General features: G+C 41.9%; 1 protein-coding gene across 3 annotated transcripts in view; it reads left to right on the top strand.

The window, feature by feature from the left end:
• The first annotated feature begins 3848 nt into the window (after positions 1–3848).
• MEGF10 (multiple EGF like domains 10) overlaps positions 3849–21799 on the top strand; it is a 171323-nt gene continuing 153372 nt past the window's right edge. Inside the window, exon 1 of one of the 3 annotated variants that reach the window (XM_080677241.1) lies at positions 3849–4254. The gene's annotated coding sequence lies outside the window, so the exon portion shown is untranslated. Of the gene's footprint in view, positions 4255–11438; positions 11543–21799 lie in introns of those variants that run through there. The other 2 variants (XM_080677240.1, XM_080677239.1) reach the window with 2 other exon arrangements.

Here is a 21799-nt window from a genome sequence, read left to right as displayed (position 1 = left end):
TTAGCACTTAAATAAAATGAAATAGAATAGAACTCAGCTACTCAAGATGCAGTTCGAGACACAGAAACATCCACTTAGGAGTTTGTTAAAATGTAGGCCCCCCCAACCCCAGATACTGAACCAGAATCGCATATTAACAAAATCTCTGTTTAACATGCACATTGAAGTCTGAGAAGCACTAGGACAGAAAATATATGAGGACATGATGTATAAGTGTGTTGTTTCATGAAACTTGTTGCAATTATATGCATATGAAGATATGAATTTGGCCTTGATGAAAAATGTACTTCTTACTGTGGTAAATTTTTTTTACAGTAAAATAAAATTTGGAGAGAGTGATGTAAACAAGATGGCCCAATAACATATCCTCGTCATATCTTCCCTTTCCAACAACAATAATTTGGTATCGATCCATGAACAAAAGTGACTTTGTGAGCACTGTGGGATCTGGAACAAGATGGCCAAAGGGTCAAGCGGGTGTCTTTCCCACTGGTGAGTCAGGTAGACACATCAGTTGTGGCTCTGGACCCTAAAGTGGCCTGTGAACCAATATAGTCCCTGTGAGTGAGGTCCAAGAGCCCCTGGAGAGCACTGACTTAGACAGTCACACATGGCTGCAAAAGCCTTTGAAAAGTCCAAGAGCTCAGGGGGGAAGTTCTAGTACACCATGGAGCAAAAACTGCAACAGGACGCACTGGAGAAGGTAAGAGGAACAATTTAACTTTATGCGTGTTACTCCTCCCTCAAGGTGGCACAGCTCAGTGCCAAGATAGCCCCTTTCCACCTGTGATTCCTCTCTGGGAAATGTAAAAGCTTGGAGTGAGCACCTGTTTCCCTGAGCTGTGCAGGATCCTGCCAAGAGACCCATTTCTCTTTGGCCGCATCCAGAGTACTGAGCTGTGAGCCACATGACTGAGGGGGCAGTGAGCGATAGGAAAACAGCAGCAGATATGGCACCTACTAACTGTGTCACAGAGTTCATCGGGAGGCCTGCCCATCGGTCACAGGAGGTCAATTCTGTGAGCCCCAGTCTATACTGTACCTAAGACATGATTGAGAGCACTACAGAGAGGGAGCCATGGGTAGCCAATCTTGTTTGCTAAGAGAGAGAATTGCCGGGCTGACTTGACTTCCTTTATTGGAAATATTACCAGACAGGTAAATTGAAGACATGAGAATATACCTGGATTTAAAAATAATTGAAACAAAAAAAGAATCCCATGAAATCCTGTGGCTCAGATGAAGAAAGTGGACTGAAATGTATTAGAGTTTTATTTACAAGTGGTTGGATGACCTTACTACAGGATGTGAATGGAAAATAACTTATTTATTAGGATATGCCTTTGATATTTATTTATTTATTTATTTATTTATTTATTTATTTATTTATTTATTGTTAATCCTCAACCAAGGATATTTTTCCATTGATTTTTCAGAGAGAGTGGAAGAGAGAGGGAAAGACAAACGAGGAACATTGATGTAGGAGAAACACATCGATTGGTTGCCTCCTGCACGAGCCCCTACCGGGGCTGGGCCAGGAGGATCCTGCAACCGAGGTACCTGGCCTTGACCAGAATCGAACCCAGGACCCTTTGGTCTGTAGGCCAATGCTTTGCCCACTGAGTCAAACCAGCTAAGGCTGCCTTTGACTTTTAGCTGCTTCCACATGTTTAATCAGTATTTGCTCAAAAGCACTGTGGCTTGCTGGTCAAATTTCACACATCTCGACTGCGAGCTAGTTAACTAATATGCTAGGACAAGAATTAGCTCCATCAGGATCTCAACAAGTACTAAAATGGATCCGATATAGAACGATGGAATTTCATGGGATTGTGTGAATAGTCCTGTAAGATTGCTATGAAAGTCCCAACTAGTATAAACAATATTTTTAAAAGTCAGGCTTAAGAGCAAATGTGAAAAATAATTGGAGTTTTAGTATATATAAATTCCATGTTAACAGAATGGTATAGTTAATAACAACAACAAAGAAGCCCATTCAATCTCACATTATATGAAATGTGTTTATAATATTTAAAATAAAGGTAGGAAAAGTCTCACATTAATCCAGGCTGTTGAAGCTTTATCCGAAATGTTTCATTTCGGTATATCATCCAGAGTTCTTTGAAGGAAAGCAACAGAAACCCAGTCTACCCAATTCAATACAAATAAATTAAAACACACCAAAATTGGGAGGGAATTTGTACAAAAAGTAGCTCCTAAAAAAAATCAAGGAAAAAGAACTTTCTTTTGTGGCAATCAAGAAGTAACTAGATTGGACTTATGCTCCTGCTCTAAACAAGCAAAACTTGGACAAAATATATGAAACAACTCTCTTTAGATAGAGGGGCAGGGGGATAGAGGGAAACCACGGGGGGGGGGGGGTGGTGTCTAACCTGCAACTTCGGTATGTGCCCTGACAGGGAATCAAACCCATGACCTTTCCGTGTAAGAGAGGAGCTCCTAACCATGAGCCACATCGCCCAGGGCAATGGCTAATCTCCAGAACACTGTCATAGGGATCAATCAGCTCTAGATGTATTTGTTCTTGGGCCACTCTGACCAAAGTTCGCACACCTGGTGGAGAAGGTCCTGGACAGGAAAAAGCCAGAGGATCCTGACTGACCTTCCCATCCAGACTTTACTAAGTGTGGCAGGGTTGGTCCCCCAAAGAAAAATGTTAACCAGAAGAGGAGGCAGTGATGCCTGTTTGTCTCCAGGGTGACCAAGGAGAAGCATAATTTTTAGGATGGACTACGTGCAGGTGCAGTTCGTGACTGGGGACGCATGTGCATTCGCGGTCTCTATCCAGAGAAAGAAGAGTTCATATTCATCTAAAGAAGAGAAGCATGGTAGGAGAGGGTCATTTGGGGTTGGTTTGGAGCGCAAACTTTTTGTTTGGAAGATGGGGGAGCATAGAACATAAGAACGAACTCTCCAGCAATTAGAAGTTCGTATTTGCTTGGGTCGTCAGGAGAAATTCTTTAGTAAGGAAGAAGAAGGTGGACAGTCAGAGAAGTAGATTCAAGAATTGGCATACAGCCCAAACCGGTTTGGCTCAGTGGATAGAGCATCAGCCTGTGGACTGAAAGGTCCCAGGTTCGATTCCGGTCAAGGGCATGTACCTTGGTTGCGGGCACATCCCCAGTGGGAGGTGTGCAAGAGGCAGCTGATGGATGTTTCTCTCTCATCGATGTTTCTGACTATCTATCCCTCTTCCTTCCTCTCTGTGAAATATCAATAAAATATATTAAAAAAAAAAAAAGAATTGGCGTACAGCCAATTGAGGAAAGACTTTTTCTTGGTTCTAACTTTCTAACGTTGGGTCTCCCGGGACCTCCTTGAGGAGTCGGCAGAGGGAGCCATTCCCCAAGAAATCTGCGCGAGGCCTCGCAGATATTTTCTTGCGGGTCCGGAGAGTTCTCTTTCCCCTCCGCCTTTATAAAGTAGGCTCCCTGGGTCCCACCCATCCCCCAACTCCTGGCCCCACCTTCCCTACCACTTTGTGGCCGCCTCGCATACTCGAGCACCGCTAGGTCACCCGTCTCTTCGTCCCACATTTGCAATCCCTTCTTGCCACTGCTGGGGACGGGCCGTCCACTCTGGCTGGTGGCTCGGGTGCTGTCCCCAGTCCCCCAAATCCTCCTAAAGGGTCTAGAACACCTCTCGGGTTTTAACCCGGAGGCGCTCACTGGATGTGGTCCGGACTCAGACGCGCACTCTGCCACCCGCTGCAGTGACCCCAAGGTTTGCCAACTTCTTGACCGGACTCTTGGCGGGGTCACTCTCGGACGGTGGAAGCCTCCCAAGGCAGGGGCGACCTGCGGTCGGGACGAAAGAGTCGGGCCGACGGATCCTGGCTGGCTGCAGTGGGGACCGTGCGCGGCGCCAAGCGACGCCCCCTCCAGCAGTCACTGCCCCTGCGGCGGCAGCTGCAGCAGCAGCAACTGCTCGCATCCAGGCCCGGGCTCGGGTTACTCCCCTCCTCCTCCAGCATCTCGGGCCAGACGGGAAAACCTTACTCAAGTTTGTATAGAGTACTTTTCCCCCACGGTGCGCAAAACTGCGCTGAGACCTGCCTCCTTTCCCGCGTTTCCACCTCTGAATCTGAACCAAGACTCCCCAGTGTCGCTCTCTCCTGGGACGCTGCTTGGAGGCGAAGAGCTCTGTGTGGGACAGGTTTAATTTCTTGGCTGGCATTCGGTGAAAACCAGGGGAAGAGGGTTGCATTGCGAATCTCAGGATCTCTGGACCTGGGTAAGAGTTGGGCACACTCAATTCTGGCAGTCGCTGGACTTTGGCAAGGCGGTCGATGGTTTCTTATGTGTGTGTGTGGGGGGGGGGGGGGGAAGAAGTGGGGAGACACGTTTTCCTTCTCCAGGATACCCTGGTTCTGCGTGAGGTCTGGGAGATGGGCCCAGCCTAGGTTGTTTACAAGGGTTTATGGTTATTGTTTACATTTGGTCTTGTTACTTGGGGCTTTTAGGAACTTCTTGGAGTATTTTTCATGGGGAGACATCCACATTATGCATTTTATTTTACATAATTTCTGCCCTGTATTGCCTTGTCTGTTCTGCGATGACGGTGTAGAGAGGGTTGGGAGCAATAAGACAGAATGAAAAGTAGTTTTGCAGTAGTTTGAGATCAGCTTCCCTTCTCTGGGATCTTGACTTGTTTTCTAACTTTTCTTTCTCCGGTACTTGATATTCAGATGGTGCAGATGGACCTGGGATAGTCCCACATCCCCCGTTCTCAGCGTCCTGTAGGGGGTCAGGATAGTAGGCTGGGTGGCTTAGACCAGAGGGGTCTCTTCCTTGTATGAATGCCTAGTTCCTCAAGGAATGTTGGAGGGGGTTGGGGAGAGGTGATTCTTCAAGCCATAGTTACCATAGAAAGATCTATATCATGTTGCTCTTTTAAATTCCTTTAATCTAGGACTTTTACCCCTGGTTTAGGGAAATATTTTCTTTTTTTTTTATTCTGGAAGTTAGAATGATCCCACTGAGTAAATAAAGTATAATGATGTTTCTTTAGAAAAATATCCTCACATGAAAATCCAAATTCTTTTTAAATATATTTTTATTGATATCAGAGCAGAAGGGAGAAGGAGAGATAGAAACATCAATGATGAAAAAGAATCATTGATCAGCTGTCTCCTGCAAGTCCCCCACTGGGGGCTGAGCCCCAAACCCCCAGCATATGCCCTGACTGGGAATCAACCATAACCTCCTGGTTCATAGGCCAGTGCTCAACCAATGAGCCACTCCAGCTGGGCAAGGACCCAGATTCTTTAGAGGAAAATTAAAGATCTGATTAGTCCAAAAGTTTTTAGGTTCCCAAGGCAGAGGAGAATTACATTCCTTCTTGGTTCTCCTTGCCTTTCTCCTTCATACCCTGGGTCTCACTTTCTGTAGGGTCTTCTCAACTAAAGATGCTTCATTCCTTATGGATGAAAAGACTGGGACCAGGTCATATTCTCCAGAAATGTCTTCTTCCTGGTGGGACTGCTCCAAGAGGTCAGCTTGCAGGGTACTTTTTGCTTTGGTGCTCTGAGCTCAGAGAGTTGAGTAGATCATGAGCTCTGGGACCAGGTAGCCTGAAGTCATCTCTCAACTTAGCACTTTCCAGTTGTGTGATTTTGGTCATTATTTAACTTCTCTATTCTCATCTATAAAACCAGAATGATAATACAGTGCTTATACCAGAAGGCTGTTAAACGGATTAAATGAGTTAATGCATGTGGTGTGCTAACAAGCTTGGCAAATGATAAGCAAGTAAGAACTAGCTATTATTATAATTAGGCTAATATTGGTAACTTGCTGTATTAGGATAATAGAGCTTTCATTAGCTGTCAATATGTTAGCTACTATTTCTCTTTGGATGGCCTTTGAAGACCATGCTCATTGGGCTTGGCTCCCCCCAGGGCATAATGTATTGTCAGATTTACCTCGGACATGATCTTTCTGTTGGGCCCCTTTGGAGGAAAGAAAATGTATGTGGCAGGGCTGGGATTGTAGAGGAGGGGTCATGGTTCTGTGCCAAAGCGTTATTGATCGGGACAGGCTAGCAGGTGGGAAATCTACACTTAGTTTACAATCTGTAAACTACACTGCCTTAAAAACTCCTTGCATTAATATACTTCCTTTATTCTATTTTTTAAGAGGCCAGTCATTTATTCAGTAGTTATTTATGAAGCATCTATTACATTTCAAGCACTGCTCTAGGTTCTATGTTAGGTTCATTAGCTTTATTTTAAAAATGGATATGCATGAGTATTTACTTTACACCCCCCCCCCCATTTCACACATATTAGGGCTTCATGCAATACTAGCACCCTATAAATTAAATCCCAAATATTTTTAGCTACATTTCTTTTAGTAGCTGTTAAAGTGAAGAACATGCATCGCTGAAAAATTGAACAAAATAGTATAATTTCTAGCAGGGTTCTTCTCCCATCAGCTTCAACATAAACTTGTGTAGGGAGGTGGGGAAAAAGCTGGATAACTTAGTGTTCCTTCTGGCTCTAAAATCTTTAAATTAGTGGCCTTCATTGATGGTTGTTTTTAAACCTCCTTTTTTTCAACATTTGTTTTGAGTACATAAATATGTCACTTCTATTGTTGCATGTTAATCAAAGTAAGTAATGACACAAATAATTAGTAAAAAAGGAAAAGTATTTAGTTCTGCTTGTATTTCGTCAGCTATTCTTAGACTTTGATGTATATCAAGCATGGAGGAAGCTTGTTAAAAATATTAGATTGAATTGTGAGAAATTGCCAAAGTTTGACATTTTTGACCTACATAAAATGGAAATTTAATATCATTCAACCTAATATAAATCCTAGCCCCCTCTGCTTTGGTTCAGATGCAGTAAGTCTTGGGTGAAGTGTGAAAAGTCTGCAGTTTTATAAAAGTTCCCCAGATGATCCTAATACAAACCCAAGGCACATGCCTATTTAGCAGCAATGGCTCTACCTTCCTCATGATCATCTCCTTGGTCTAATAGCATATTTCTAAAATACAGATCTGATCATGTCATTCCCTCGTTTAAAAATCTATGGTGAATCCCCAGATGGTGACCATCAGTCACCAGGTGCTTCTTGAAAATGCAGATTGCAGGGCTGTACCCCGATGCAAGGGCCAGAAATCAGCATTTAACAGATCCCCTAGTAATTCTGGTGGAGGTGACCTCATATCACACTTGGAGAAACACTGGCTTATAGCAGAAAGCCTAACTTCTCTAACATGATACACATGGCCAGGTTTGCACTGTCTTCATTGTGTTGTTTGTCTGCTTCCCTGTTCTCCGAGCATTTAAACCCTGCTGATCTTGATCTCGTTACTTTTCCTTGAAGAATACATTGCCTGCTTTCACACCTTTCTCACCTAGCTGTGTATGCTGTTCCCTCTGCCAGAAATGTCTTTGCTCCTCTTTTCAGTCTAATCAACTATTTACTACCCATTTATCCTTCAAGATACAGTTCAAATAAGACATCCCCTCTGAAACATTTTCTAATTCACATAAACTTAGAGATGTCTTATATGACTCCTACTCTACTTTGTGGATAGCTTTAATATCCTCTATCATATTGAATCAACTATGTTTGTTGTCCGGAGATCACTACAACTGAGTGGTGAGATGATCATTTCCTATTTATCCAAATGGCTGGCACATAGTAGTTACATAAATACCCCCAAAAATGTAAGGGAAGAACAAAGGAATGAACACTAATTGACATTTTCGTAGCACACCAAGTGTTTGGGGCAGTCATTATATACAGACTGAAGGCTATGGAGAAGTCAGTCAAGAATTTACAGTTTGGCTAGACATAGTCATGAGTAACCAGGAGTGAAAAAAGGCAAGATAGAATAGCCTAAGATGACTTATGAAACACCAGATGCCACTGAATTAATGTCACATGTTTAACACTATGGCAGCACTATGATAAACCTGAGTTTATCACACCTTTGGGATGGTTTTGGTTGTGAATGACAGTGTCAGGGCACCGAAATGGAAGTGCCAATACCAATAAAAATAAACAACTTTTGCCCTGTGCTTTTCAGTTTATAAATACCTTTGTATTTGTTTTGTATTTGATGGGAAACATGGTGACTCGTTCAGTACTGTTTTTCCTACTTTAGTATAGGATGCATTTCTAGAAATTGGTCCAAAGATTGATTGTGCAAAAGCCTACATATTATAAAGGATGCTTGCTGTAGAGGGCCAAATTCATTATAAAATTTTAAATTACACCTTGCCATTAGACATAGCATTCAGTGTTTGTTTTATTTTTTTCTTTAAACTCCTATAATTTTGGTTATTTTCTTATCTGAACAACAGTTGACCTGCTCATAGTCAATAAATGTCTGATTCTGACTAAAGATTGCATTTTTGGCATGACTAATAACTTCTATCTTTATCTAACTTATATTGTTTATGATGCAAAACTTTTTTTATAATTACTATTATTTTTTAATTCTTAATTTTTTTCATTTCTCATTCATTTTTTTTATAATTAATGGTAATATACAATAATATTTGAACAAATGAACAAAAAAAATTTTAGGGTAATGACAAAGCTGGTGATGCTGCAAAATGGAACTTTTAGCTCATGGGCAGCTCCACCATAAAATAAACAACATCCAAAAAGTTCACTTACTGGCTGACGTATGAGAGTTCCAATGTCATAGGGCAGGAAGTTAACAGAATTAATATGCGAAGTACAAATGTCTAGATTGTTTGGACTTCAAACAAAGCCAAATTAATGCCAGTGATCCCAATTTCTCAAGGATGTGTATCCGGAATTTCATTCTAAAAATTAGCTTAGTTTTAAGAATTAACTAAGATTCATTGGGTTCTGTTGATTTGTCTTCAGTTTTCAATCCTGTTTCCAGAATGAACTCTTTAAACCTTAATTTAAGCTTTCATCTGGCTGTACTTTTATAAGTTTCTTACATAGTTTCCTAATGTCTTCATTTATTCATTCTATTTTTCTGAATTTCCCAAGATTTTGTATTTCTCATGTCTCTCTTTTCTTCACAATTTAATATTATTTTTCACTGGGATCATTCTAACGCTTTTTAAAAATAGTTATTGCAGAGGATTAACTTATAGCTCTTAATAAGAGGATTTCTCATAGTATGAGGACAAAAGTAAGATACAAACCAGTGCTATTCTACTTTATTCAACTTATTTGCAAAACTGCAAGTCTCATGTGAATATTATTTGATGATGCATACTCTGCACCATTAGCCAGTCTGGAAAGTGTGAATGTGATAATATATCCTGTTATTATCGATGTTAATTTTTAGTGATTTCCTCTATTCATTTCCAGTGATTTATACTCCTAGATAAAGAAACTATGGGGAGCATTTCAACCTCCTCAATTTTCTACTCATAGGGCCATAAATTGTACCCTTCCCCCTTCCTAAGACAAAGAATACAGTATTTCAGTATGGAAAGCCTCATCTTGATAGGTACATGTGTAGGATATTAGCATCTGTTAAAAACATCTTTGGAGCAAGGAGACCCCATCATAGAGGGTGACTAAGTGCCTTGTCATTAACATCCTGGCTGACCTGGATTTGCTGCACAGATCTGGTTAGTTCTAAAACCTCCCCACAGGTGACCATTTTCATAATGGATCTTTTAAAAGCCTTCTGGTGAAGAATCGTGTTTGTCTTTTTTTAAAAAAAATAATTTTTGATGGAAAATTGAAAATCAAAACACACAAATTTAACTTGTTCCTCATGGAACAAAATAGGAAGGTTAATTAGACCCAGGAGATTATTTCTATAATCAAAATGGAAATTTTTAAATATCTACGTTCATTGATATCTTCAGAAGGGTACTTTATTTTTTTGGATGAGGAATTGATGACAAGATGTTCTTTCAAAAAGTAATTGACTTGAATTTTATTTTTGCTCTAAGAGTTATTTATTAGGGCATAGGAATAAATATGATGTGGAATTACCAAGATACTTGCCTTAAAAAAAAAAGATAAAGAATATACACCTGACTGTGTAAGGACCAAGGGGGCAGTCCCGAGAGCTCATTCTAGAGAGAGGACTCCGTGTGGTGTGCTCAGAGGTTTCCTGGAAGCCTGGGGCCTGGAAGGAGAAAGGATTTGAGTAGATGGGGGTATTTTACACAGGGGAGTGAGCTCAGCAAACATGTGGCAGAAGGAATTTGCAAGATATTTTCAAGCAATAATGACTAAGTCATTCCACAGTAGGGGTGAGTTAACGTTGGAGAATCATTTAAGACAGCCATGCATGGGGCTGGACTCTGCCTGTTCCCACAGCTCTATGGGCATTAAAGGACCCCTTCATATTACACTGCTATTGTTTTAGTATATAAGCCAGATGTGGTGTGTGGCACCCTATGGAGGTTCAAGCAAAAACTGAGTGCCCATTCCATGCAAAGGTGTGAAACGAAAAAACATTTCTTTCAGCAACTATGGGGCTCCTTGGGTGTGGGGGTGGAGACAGGACTTGTGTTTCTGCCAGCACCATCTAGTTCTGTTTTCTTCCTTTTATCTTATTTTTTTCCATCATCATTTATCCCCCCATACCCTCCTCTACCTCCACCCACCTCTCTACCCCCCACAATCACCACACTGTTGTTCATGTAGCACCATCTAGTTCTGAATTCATATTTTCCTGTAAGAAGTTTAACTTAAAGTTGATCTTGCCACACTATTGTACTGTCTCTTTTAGTACGAAGTGGTCCACCCCATATCTCCTTTACTTCATAAAATATCACCAAACATGTGCCTCTGAGTGGCTGACTTTTAAGGCTTGGAACTATGGAGAAAATTCACTTCTTAAAACTAAATATTAAACATGCTAGTTTTTAAAGAACCACCTGTCCATCCCACCACTGGGAACTTCATTTCTGAAAGAAGTGCTCACCATCCATCCTCTTCTGAAGGCTCCAGCCTCTGCCAAGTTGCTTCAGCACTCTCCTCTTGCAAAACCTCCCGCTTTATGCTCATCGCTGACCCCACTGTTATTATCATTATTTAATTTCCTAAAGCTTGAGGCCTCTGTTTAGCCTATGTTTTCAAACTTTAGGGGCCTGAGAGTTGCCAGCAGATACTGGCTCCCCTCTAATGATTTGGATTCAATAGGGGTGCATTAGGGCCCAGGGGTGTGTATATTTGACATGGTATTCTGACGCAGGTGGTCCAGAGATGCACCATAGACTCTTGTTAGGGCTATACTCCATTCAGAAGGCACGACTTCTTTTTTCTCTTTTTTAATATTTTAGTGAATTGGTCAGAGTGGATCACAGAGAATAACTGGTCTGTGAAAACCCGTGCCTCTCCGTCTCTGCTTGGAGGGACAATGGCTGTAACACAACGCTGTTCATGTGACAGCCGGAGAAAGGGGTCCATTGTTCAGGGGTTGGCTGATGCTCCATTCTGCTCTGGCCAGCCATCCAACTGAGCTTGGTAGCCCCAAGGAAACAGACACACTTGAATCGGAGAGACAAAGAAAAGAGGTCAAGGCCTTTCAGAGTTAAACTACTTGCAGCAATGAGGTAGGATTTGGGAAGGAAAAAAGTAATTCTGTGGAAGCATCATTAATCTGCTGGTTTGGGAGCTTGAGACATGGCGTTAAGGGAACACAAGTCTGTATGAACTCGCCCAGCTGATCTTTGACCAAGGAAGAATTGTGTTCTACTATGGCCGCCAACTTATCTTATTGCAGAGTTTTATTATTAATTTTAAAAAACGATAAAGCTCTTCCTCTGTCCATGATAAGCCAAGACACATTTCTCAGCCTCTTTCTCCAGGTTCATCAAAGACAAGTATCGGCTCTGCAAGCCCACCTAAATCAAGGGCCGTGACCTCAGAGAATGATTCTTTGTTCTTGGGTGTAGTCACCATATATACAATGTATTAGTGATTTCCTTTGGAATCTAGATTCAGATATCAATTTTGAAGCTGACGTTTTTGAGTTAAACCCATTGAAAGTTATTGATCTGTTTGGACAGTTGTGCGGTTGGGGGACTCCCCAGATGTCATTTAGATACCACTCCTCCCCCCCAACTTCTAAACCGGATTCTAGCCCTGGAGGGAAAGGGTTGCAAATTTCCTGCAAAGATCTAATCTAGAGCTCAACAATCAGCTACATTCTGTGTGTCAGAAGAAGATTCAAATTCAAGGTCATAGCCTCAGTGAAGGTCGCAGACTTTTTGCACAGATTGTTCTTTTAGCCTGATTATTCTCTTTATGAAAAAGTATGCCATTCATTCAGCCTTTGCCTCTGGGTTTTTTTCAAAGAGAAACTTAGTCTCTAGTTCTTGTGGATATTTGTAAGTGGCTTTCAAAAAAAAAAAAAATACAGCCTTGAGTGATGCAGAATGGAGAAAGCCTTTTCTGGATGTAATGGGTTTCAGAGAGCATCTCTACAGGGTGCAGGCAGCCGGTGCTCATTGCCGTAGGAATCCTTTTGTCTCTGAGATAAGAGGTTTTCTGACTGGGAGCATTAGGCTTAAAGAAGTTTGTACCCAGGAGAAGGCAACATGTGATTTGCTGGAGGTCACTTAGAGCTTCATGTAATTAAGTCTGTCATTGCAGCTTGATTATAGACTATCATTGTAAACCCATTAAAGAAGGAGAAGCAAGTGGATTGCAGAGAGGCAACTAGCTTTATTTTCTTCATTATGTTTCCACTCCACCCTTCTCTTGCTGTTTGTTTATACTTTACTGAGTGGATATTTGGTTTTACCAATGATATAGATGCTTTAGAAGTGAAGAGGGGGAAGAGGAGGCTGTTCTTTGCAGGTGGCAAAAGGATTGTGTTAAACATACTCCTGATGTGTTAATTTCTGATTCATTGTCATTAGGCCTATTCATTGGGCGCCATTCCTGTGACTTAGAGAGGCTCTCTCCTCAGTGCTGTAAGGGATGAGGACTGTGCTGTCCTTGGAAAAATAGGCAAGTGATATGTTGTCTTTTATTCCCAAGTCGCATGTTTAATACTAATGCTTTTTAGGCATAGGATGCTTGCTGGGACTTAGTCTTGTGTCAGAATGGAAGTCTGGGATGCTAACATTGTTCTATTTCATCTGGGTGTGCTCCCTTTGTGAAAATGTATCAAGCTCTTCCATTTTTATCTCTGTTCTTTTGCGGTATGAATTTTATGCTTCAATAGAAAGTTCAAAAACTTTTAAAGCATCATGTTTAAGGTAGAATTAAAGCTCTCACACTGATGGAAAATGAGAAATTTTTAAGAAATTTAACTGTTGCATAATTTGGGGCCTGGCAGGGCTGGGAGGCCTGGAACTTTAAACATCCACAAACACGCCCTTACTTCCATAGCTGGGAGAGCTTTGTGTTAGAAAACATGGACCAGCACTGTCATAGTTGATTATTTTACTTTTTTAGACAGTAAATTCAGTGCCTTAGAGGTCAACAGTGTTAACAGAACCCCACTCTTTAGAATCTAAAACAGAACCACTCTTCCAAGTTGGCCAACTAGCAAATCTCATTTCAACTCTACTCTCCTATTCATTGTAATTGGTTCAGAAAAATCAGAAAAAGACTATGGATCATGGGTGTTTTTCTGAAATTTTAGATGACATTTCTCCTGAAGTCTAATATTGGAATGCTTTTATTTTCCTCACTCTCCTTTTTCTAACTGGGACAAAGTGATATGAGGTCTTTGGCTCATCTCTCTCACTCATTCCAGCCATCACCTCCTGAGCTCCAGGAGCAGTACCTGTGAAAGTGGGACAGCCCTATAAGCAAAACAATGCTTCTGGCATGAGAGTGGCTTGTGGTCCCTATTCTATCTGCAGGACATCAGTCATCATCAGTGTGGGTCATTGTACTACAGAACATCCTAGCTTGCTGTTTGGAGCCAGTAGACTCAAACAGAGAAAATAGGAGCTTTGTTTTTCTCCTGAAGGAGAATTCAGGAAACTTGGCTTTGAAATGGTTATAGCACATCTGTCTGAGGTCTGAGTACCCATTCTGGATACTTCCTTTGGCATTGGACTTGAAGGTTAACTGGTGATTCACATAAAAACATGTGATTAAAATAGTAAGATGATATATGATTTTGTTGGTCTGAGTCTACTCCTGACTGGTCTTGTTACTTACTGTATGAAATGGGACAACCTGGGTCGGGACCCCATCTCTACCCCTTAAAGCTTCATGACCTTCAGAAGGCTACCTAAGCTCTGTAAGCCTCTTTTCATCACCTGTGGAATGAATAACAGTATATACTTCCACGAGTGTTGCATTTAGCATAATGGTAAGCACATAGTAAGCACTCCATAAATATTCGTTATCATTATAACAGCTTAAAATAATGTTAAAATAGTGAAGAATATTAACATGTTTAAGAATAAGGCCTGCTTATGGTTTTTATGAAAGAATCATCCTAGTGCTTAAGATCCTATAATTAAATACAAAAGTTAGAAAGTGTAGTCTCTGATACAAAATATAAGCTATAAAGAATTTCAAATATTCTGTAATACAAAACAAAACAAAACACAAACCAGTTAAAGTTACTCATGGGAATGAATGTTTTTTAATGAAGGTAGTATTTTATTTTTAAAAGTTATTTTTCTCAACTGTAGAATAAGGATGAGGCTTCTAGTTAACAAATTTATTCTTCCTTAGTAAGATGTCAGCTGAAGGAAAAGTGTTCAAACAAAAACTTGTACACAGAGGTTCATAGCAGCATTATTCACAATAACCCAAACGTGAAAACAACCCAAGTGTCCACCACCTGATGACTGGAGACTGGATACACAAAGTGTCATATATCATATGATGGAATATTATTCACCCATAAAAAGGAATGACATATGATATATACTATGTCATGTATGAACCTTGAAAACTTAATGCTAAATGAAAGAAGCCAGACACAAAATGCCACATATTTTGCTATTCCATTTATGTGAAATACCAACTATAGGCAAATCCACAGAGACAGAAAGTAGTGGTTGCAAGGGACTGAGGTGAGGGGGAATGAGGAGTGACTGTGTCATGGGTATCGGGCTTCCTTTAGGGGTGCTGAAAATGTTCTGGAACTAGATAGTGGTAATGTTTGCACAATGTGGGTAAATTGATGAATTTTATGTTATATGAATTTTACTTAAACTTTTAAAATTTTTAATTTAAAAAAGGGGTTTTGCATTTAGATAAGACTGCATCAGCCAGTTGATCTGTGTTCACAATGTGTCTGCTATGAGCCAAGTCTTTATTGCATGTTAGAGAGAACACTAAAAATGAGAAGGCATGGCCCCTGCCCTCGGCACATTGCTAGTGTGTTTGTGAAGACAGGAAAGGATGAGGAAGCAGGTGATAGATTTCAGGTGAATCCATCTCATAACCAGGTGTGATCACTGTGGGTTTGGTGAGAAGACTTCTTAGAAGAAATGGGACTTGGAAAGATAAGTGAGCTTCAGGTAATTAGAGAAGAGCAAGAAAGAGTTCCCCAGTGAAGAGAAATGCACATGGTGCTGGTAAGGGTGGGCATGGGCAGGAGCAGGCAGAGATGGTCAGAGTGGAATGTTTGTATAAAGAATATAAAGAGCCAAAACCGGTTTGGCTCAGTGGATAGAGCGTCGGCCTGCGGACTCAAGGGTCCCAGGTTCGATTCCGGTCAAGGGCATGTACCTTGGTTGCGGGCACATCCCCAGTAGGGGGCGTGCAAGAGGCAGCTGATCGATGTTTCTCTCTCATCGATGTTTCTAACTCTCTATCCCTCTCCCTTCCTCTCTTCCTCTCTGTAAAAAATCAATAAAATATAAAAAAAAAAAAAAAAAAAAAAAAAAAAGAATATAAAGAAACAAGGTTGGAAGTGTAAACTGAAGCCAAGTTGGAAAATTTTTGAAAGCTGCTTAAATTCACCAGGCAGTGGATAGCAAAGGATTATCATTGATGACAGGAGTAGAAAATAAAATAATAATGGGAAAACAATATAGGAAGACTATTGCAGTAATTTTACTAAATCTAACTTATAATCTGTTATTTATTTATTCAACAAATACTTATTCAGTGCCTATTATGTTCCATGTGATTTTCTATGCAAGGGGAAGGACAGCACCTAAGATAAACAAGGTCCCTGCCCTCTTGGACTTGCATTCAGATACACATTTCAATCATTGGCTGCTTTGTGCAGTGGACAAACGTGGTTGAAAAGTGAAGGCACAGGTGTGCTAGACTGTAGTGATTTAGAATGTGGATTCTGGAACCAGACTCTGTGAATTTGAATCCTGGTTTGCTCTATTGACTACTCTATGTATGACCTTGTGCCAGTTACTCTAGACTTCATTTTCTGTATCAATTATGTGGGGATAATCATGGTAGCTTTCTAATAGAGTGGATATGAGAAGTAACTGTGATACTAACCAACAAGGACTTAGAACGCTATATGACATGGTAAATGTTCAGTAAGTTTTATTTATTTGTTTGTATCTGATTGATTAATTTCTACTCAAAGATTTGTCGGTCACTTCTGTTTGTAATTCAGTGAGGCTATTGCAGAATTCTGGTGTGTTGCATCTCTGGTGTATGCTCTCTTCAATATGTCATACTATTTTGTATATTGAACTTATTGAATTTATTGGCATACAAACTCTGTTCATAATTCAGGAAAACAGCAGTTTCTCTTTCTAAAAACTACAGTCCTGATATTGGCTGGGCACAAGCTTCCAGATAATGCTTCTTCCAGATGCTGAATCAAGAAGCCTTTTTACACTTTTATCTGAGCAGTACCATCCATATTAGGAGTCCAGTGACAAATAATGTGGTTGATGGCACAGACCTTAGCACATCTAGTCTCCCTCTGGAGATACAGTCACAGCATAAATTTAATGTCTTTATGTTAGCTCATCACAAGTGCCTCAGGCCATCTTCACTCTCTGTGTCCCTTTCTGTGAATTGGGGTTTAATAGCCAACCACCTCATCAGGAGGTACATTCTTGACGTGTATCTAGAAGGAATCCTTGGAGCTTGTGGGAAGAGACTACATAAACATTGAGGACCTTTCTACTTCTAGAATAAATTGATTCTAGAAAGTAAGGTCCTTGAGCACATAGGATCTATATTATTTACCTTTCTGTCCCCAAATGGTCCAGCATAGCGCTATGGACTGAATTGTGTCTGTCCCCCCTGCTTCTACCCTCCATTCTATGTTGAAGCCCTTCCCCACAAAGTGACTGTATTTGGAGATAGGGCCTGTGAGGGGTGATAAAGATTAAATGGAGTCATAAGGGTGGGACCCTGACCCAGGAAGGCTGGTTCCCTTATTAGGAGAGAGGAGACATCAGAGCTCTCCTTCCATCATGTAGGATGCAGAGAGAGGGGACCAGCTGCAAGCCGGGAAGAGAGCTCTCACCAGAAACTAAATTGCCCAGCACCTGGCTCTTGGGTCCCTCAGCCTCCAGAACTGTGAGAAATAAATTTCTGTCATTGAAGTCACCTAGCCTGAGGCATTTGGTTATAGCAGCATGGGCAGACCAAGACACGTAGACCTTGTCCCCTCTTTTTTTTAAAAGTGGAATAGGAACCTAAATATCTGTGGACCTGACTGATTTTGAGATTATTCAGAACTATGGGAACATAAAAATAACATGTAAAAGTGAACCTGACCCACAATCCTAATACTCACTAAAATGGGCAATCTTGGACCTTGTCTTCCACCATACATCAGTGAGGCCAGGGTAGCATTATTGCTTGATTAAAACTTCCCCAAGACACAATCTTTCATCTAGGGGAGGTGCCAATGAGCAGGGCCACCGTCAGTAGCAAGGGAGAACCATTGTCAGAGGGCATGAGGTGAAGGAAGAGCCTGGACAATGTAGACTTGGGACTTTCAGGTTTTGGACATGACCTTCTAGTTCTTCTTTCTTTGGATGCTTCAGAATCAAAGTGGTGCGAAGGAATGGGATGTAATGGAGGTCACATCAGCGAGGCAGACAGTGACCTAGGCCAGGAAAGGTGAATGTTTCCTGGCAACGAGAAGAGATCCTTCTAAAGAGTGATGACTGCGCCTGTGCACAGCCCAAGGTTCAGGTACAGGGGGTTCCTCAGCATCGCTGGCCAGATGGCCTACTTTTATTTTGGTGAAGACCAGCTTGGAGCAAAGGCGCTTTTCTTCTGACATTCAAATACAAAAACAGAAAAGCTTATGATGTGGAGCTCTGCCAAACCAGGGCTGGAAAAAGACCCCTTGCCTTTCTTTCAAGGCTGTATGTAAGCTTTGTTTGTGCAGCCACCGGGACCTCCAAAGGGCCTCCCGCAGCCCATCACTGCTGTAGAGTTTAATTTTTATACATCCCCCCTAAGCTACCCCTTCAGGTCCAGTTTTCACCTTGCAGCGTAATTGTGCTTGGTTGAAGATATTGTATTGTTATGAAATCCAGAGACCTTCTGAAAGTAGTCCCTTAAGTTTGCTTTAGAATTTTGTGTGCTTATGTGTAGCTCTCTCCCTAAGGACGAAACGCTGGTCTTTCCGAATTTGTCCAGCGTTCAGGGGTGGCAGACAGGGACACTGATGGTCTCTCTCAAAGAAGGATTTCTTAAAGTTTGACCTAAGGAAACTGCTGTCTAGCCAGAGAATTTGGAAGAGTATTTTCATTTCTTGTCCAGGTTGTGCTATTTGTGAAAACCAGGCCATTTAACAAAAGGCCCAGTGGCACGGTATTCATTCCCGGGCACGTAAGGGAGACCGCAGTGCTTTTATGGGCTGGTGGCTGGTGTGTCCTCTGTACTTTCTATGATGGTGAATGTGTCAGGCTCCACTGCTGAGAAGGATGGCAACCAAGCCCGACAGGCCGATTTTCAGAACAGTGTCGGTGGGTAAAAAAAGGGCTGAGGAAGCCAGGTGAGTTTGGTCACCAAGTGAGTTTGGTCACCAAGTTCTCAGAACAAAAGCAGCTTCCCAATCTCTGTCCAGGAGTTGGACCGATCACAAGTGAAACCCCAGGCAGAGAAAACCCCCTTCAGGGTATATTGGGAAGCATAGTGCAGTTTCTTCCATGGTGAACTCCCTGAGATGCGAGGAGGTGACCGGGCCTCTGCCTGGCTCTGGACCTTGTGCTCACAAAAACAAAGCTGTGTATACTGGCTGCCCACCCATTCTTTTTGGCTCAGCGGTTCCTGGCAGCTGAGCAGCTAGGAGAAAGGGAAGATGCTTGCAGGTGGTCTGTATCAGGCCTCAGAATCATTGTTGAAGGCCCAATGGGGAACCCATGGGAGAGGAAAGAAGTCCAGATGAAGCCAACTTACTTAAGGAGAGATGGATTTGTAGGGAGTTTCACTTCATTGGCTCTGTTCAAGTTTTACCTTAAATGTATTTTATGTGAATTGAGGGGGTGGTAGAATCACCATTTAAAGTTTCAGCATTACTCCTGAGTGTAGCTAGCTGCCCACTTTTAGAACTGCACTGATTTGAGGTAATTTTTTGTTTTCTAATCCTGATGCTAATGTAAAGCATTAACAGTGATGCAAATATCAAGGCCAGCATCATTAATCCATTATTATTATTAACTAGAGGCCCGTTGCATGATATTTGTGCAAGAACAGGCCTTCCTTCCCCTGGCTTCACTCCCAGCCGCCTGAGAGCCGGCAAGTCCTCACTCCTGGCTGGAGCACCTCTCCCGAAACTCCCTCCGCTGCCCCTCCTCCCCCTCATAGCAGGCATCCCGCCCCTCCTGGCTGCTCCGCGCCTGCATATGCAAATTAACCCGCCATCTTTGTTGGGTTAATTTGCATACTCCTGATTGGCTGTGGGCGTAGCAGAGGTACGGTCAGTTTACGTTTGTCTATTATTAGGTAAGATAGTAATTCTTATTATTTTGTGTGAAACCAATAAATGCTTTAAGACAGTGGTTTTCAACCTTTTTCATTTCATGGCACACATAAACTAACTTCTAAAATTCTGCAGCATACCAAAATATGTATTTTTTGCTGATCTGACAAAAAAAAGGTATAATTTTGATTCATTCACAGCTGATGGCTATTGTGTTGGCTGTTGTCATTTTTTTATAGATATATTTTTAATATATTTTTATTTATTTCAGAGAGAAAGAGAGAGGGGGAGAGAGATAGAAACATCAATGATGAGAGAGAATCATTGATCGGCTGCCTCCTGCATGCCCCACTCTGGGAATTCATCCTGAAACCTGTACGTGTGCCCTGACTGGGCATCAAACCGTGACCTCCTGGTTGATGCTCATCCACTGAGCCATGCCAGCTGGGCTTGTCATTTTTTAAAAATTTGACAATCTAAGGGAAAAGAGGCCAGTGCCCCTTACTAAATAGTCAGGTATTGCATGTTTTAAAAATTCTTGCAGCACACTAGTTGAAAATCGCTGTGCTAGAGTGAGGGAACGTACTTTTCTCCCCAGAGCTCAGTTCGGCAGCCCAGAATAGTAGAAAGATTACTGCTTCTGGAGCAAAAAGTTCTTGTCTTGAGATCTGCTTCTGCCACAGTTTATCTTAGGCACCTTAAAACCCCCAAAAATGCCGAAACTGGTTTGGCTCAGTGGATAGAGCGTCGGCCTGCGGACTGAAGGGTCCCGGGTTCGATTCCAGTCAAGGGCATGTACCTTGGTTGCGGGCACATCCCCAGTGGGAGGTGTGCAGGAGGCAGCTGATCGATGTTTCTCTCTCATCGATGTTTCTAGCTCTCTATCCCTCTCCCTTCCTCTCTGTAAAGTATCAATAAAATATATTAAAAAAAACAACAAAAAAAAACCCCAAAAGACTCTTTTGTGCACATTTCCTTATTTATGAGATGAAGAGGACATAAGGCCTTTTCCAACTCCATGAACTTAACTAGGAAGCCTCTCGCCCGTGTCTAGGGTGTAGGGTGCAGCTGAGTGGGTGGGTGACAGTGGGGTAGGTGAGGGCAGTGCCCCCACTTTGCCTGAGCTGTTCTCTGGCACGGCCATGGAGCCAGACACCAAATGGAAGAAGCACAACTGCGACATAAACAGCTCGCCTCTCTGCTCCTCCCTATGGGGACAGCTGTTTTCCTGGGGGCTCCTCCGCTGAGCTGGCTCAAGGATAGGGCACAGCCTTGCTGCGCCTCTTTCCTCTTAAAGCAGGGATCTAGCTGAGTCTCACATCCAGCTAACTTCAGACCAAATCCAAACCTTCTTTCTGTCCATGATGGATGCATTTTCTTCCAGCCCATTAGGACAGACCTTTGGGACAATATGTAAAAATAAATTGTTCCCTCTCTCTCTCCTTTTTAAACTTACAAAATATTTTTTAAAAGAAAGAAAATGGTTAGCTTTACAATTTTTTTGTGAAGTCTGATATCTCCTTCTACACTTCTAGAGACCTTGAAGAGTGTCACGTGCCGTCACAGAGCCCAGTTCAGGAGTGTGGTGTGGAAGCCCCAGTCCTGCCTGGGTAAGAGAAGCAGGACTCTCTAATCCACGCCACATGCGGTGACCTGAGCAGACCCTGCAGGACAACAGCCTTGCTGTCTCCTCCCGGAGCAGTTGCTCAGAGCTCTGGTCCAGCTGTGGCCTGCTTTGTTGGGAAGTGCATTGTGACTTGATATTTTAATCTTTTTTCTCCTTATAGGTATTTAAATAACAACTGGTCTGTGGGCATACCTGCCAGAAGGGATTGAGATCTGCATTCTTACAAAAAAAACCATTGTTTTATGTTATCTTAACTTCATTAGCAATTTAGAGGGGTTGGGGGAGAATAAAATCTCTAAACAAAGCTACTTCAAGACCCAGAAAGTCCAACTTGAGGAATTTAAAGTTGAAATTGAGGAAGACAGTCCATCCAAATCCTCAAATCCCTTAGCA

Source organism: Plecotus auritus (assembly GCF_963455305.1).
Source record: "Plecotus auritus genome assembly, chromosome: 7".
NCBI classification, from domain to species: domain Eukaryota; kingdom Metazoa; phylum Chordata; class Mammalia; order Chiroptera; family Vespertilionidae; genus Plecotus; species Plecotus auritus.
This window is presented reverse-complemented; position numbering and strand designations above follow the sequence as displayed.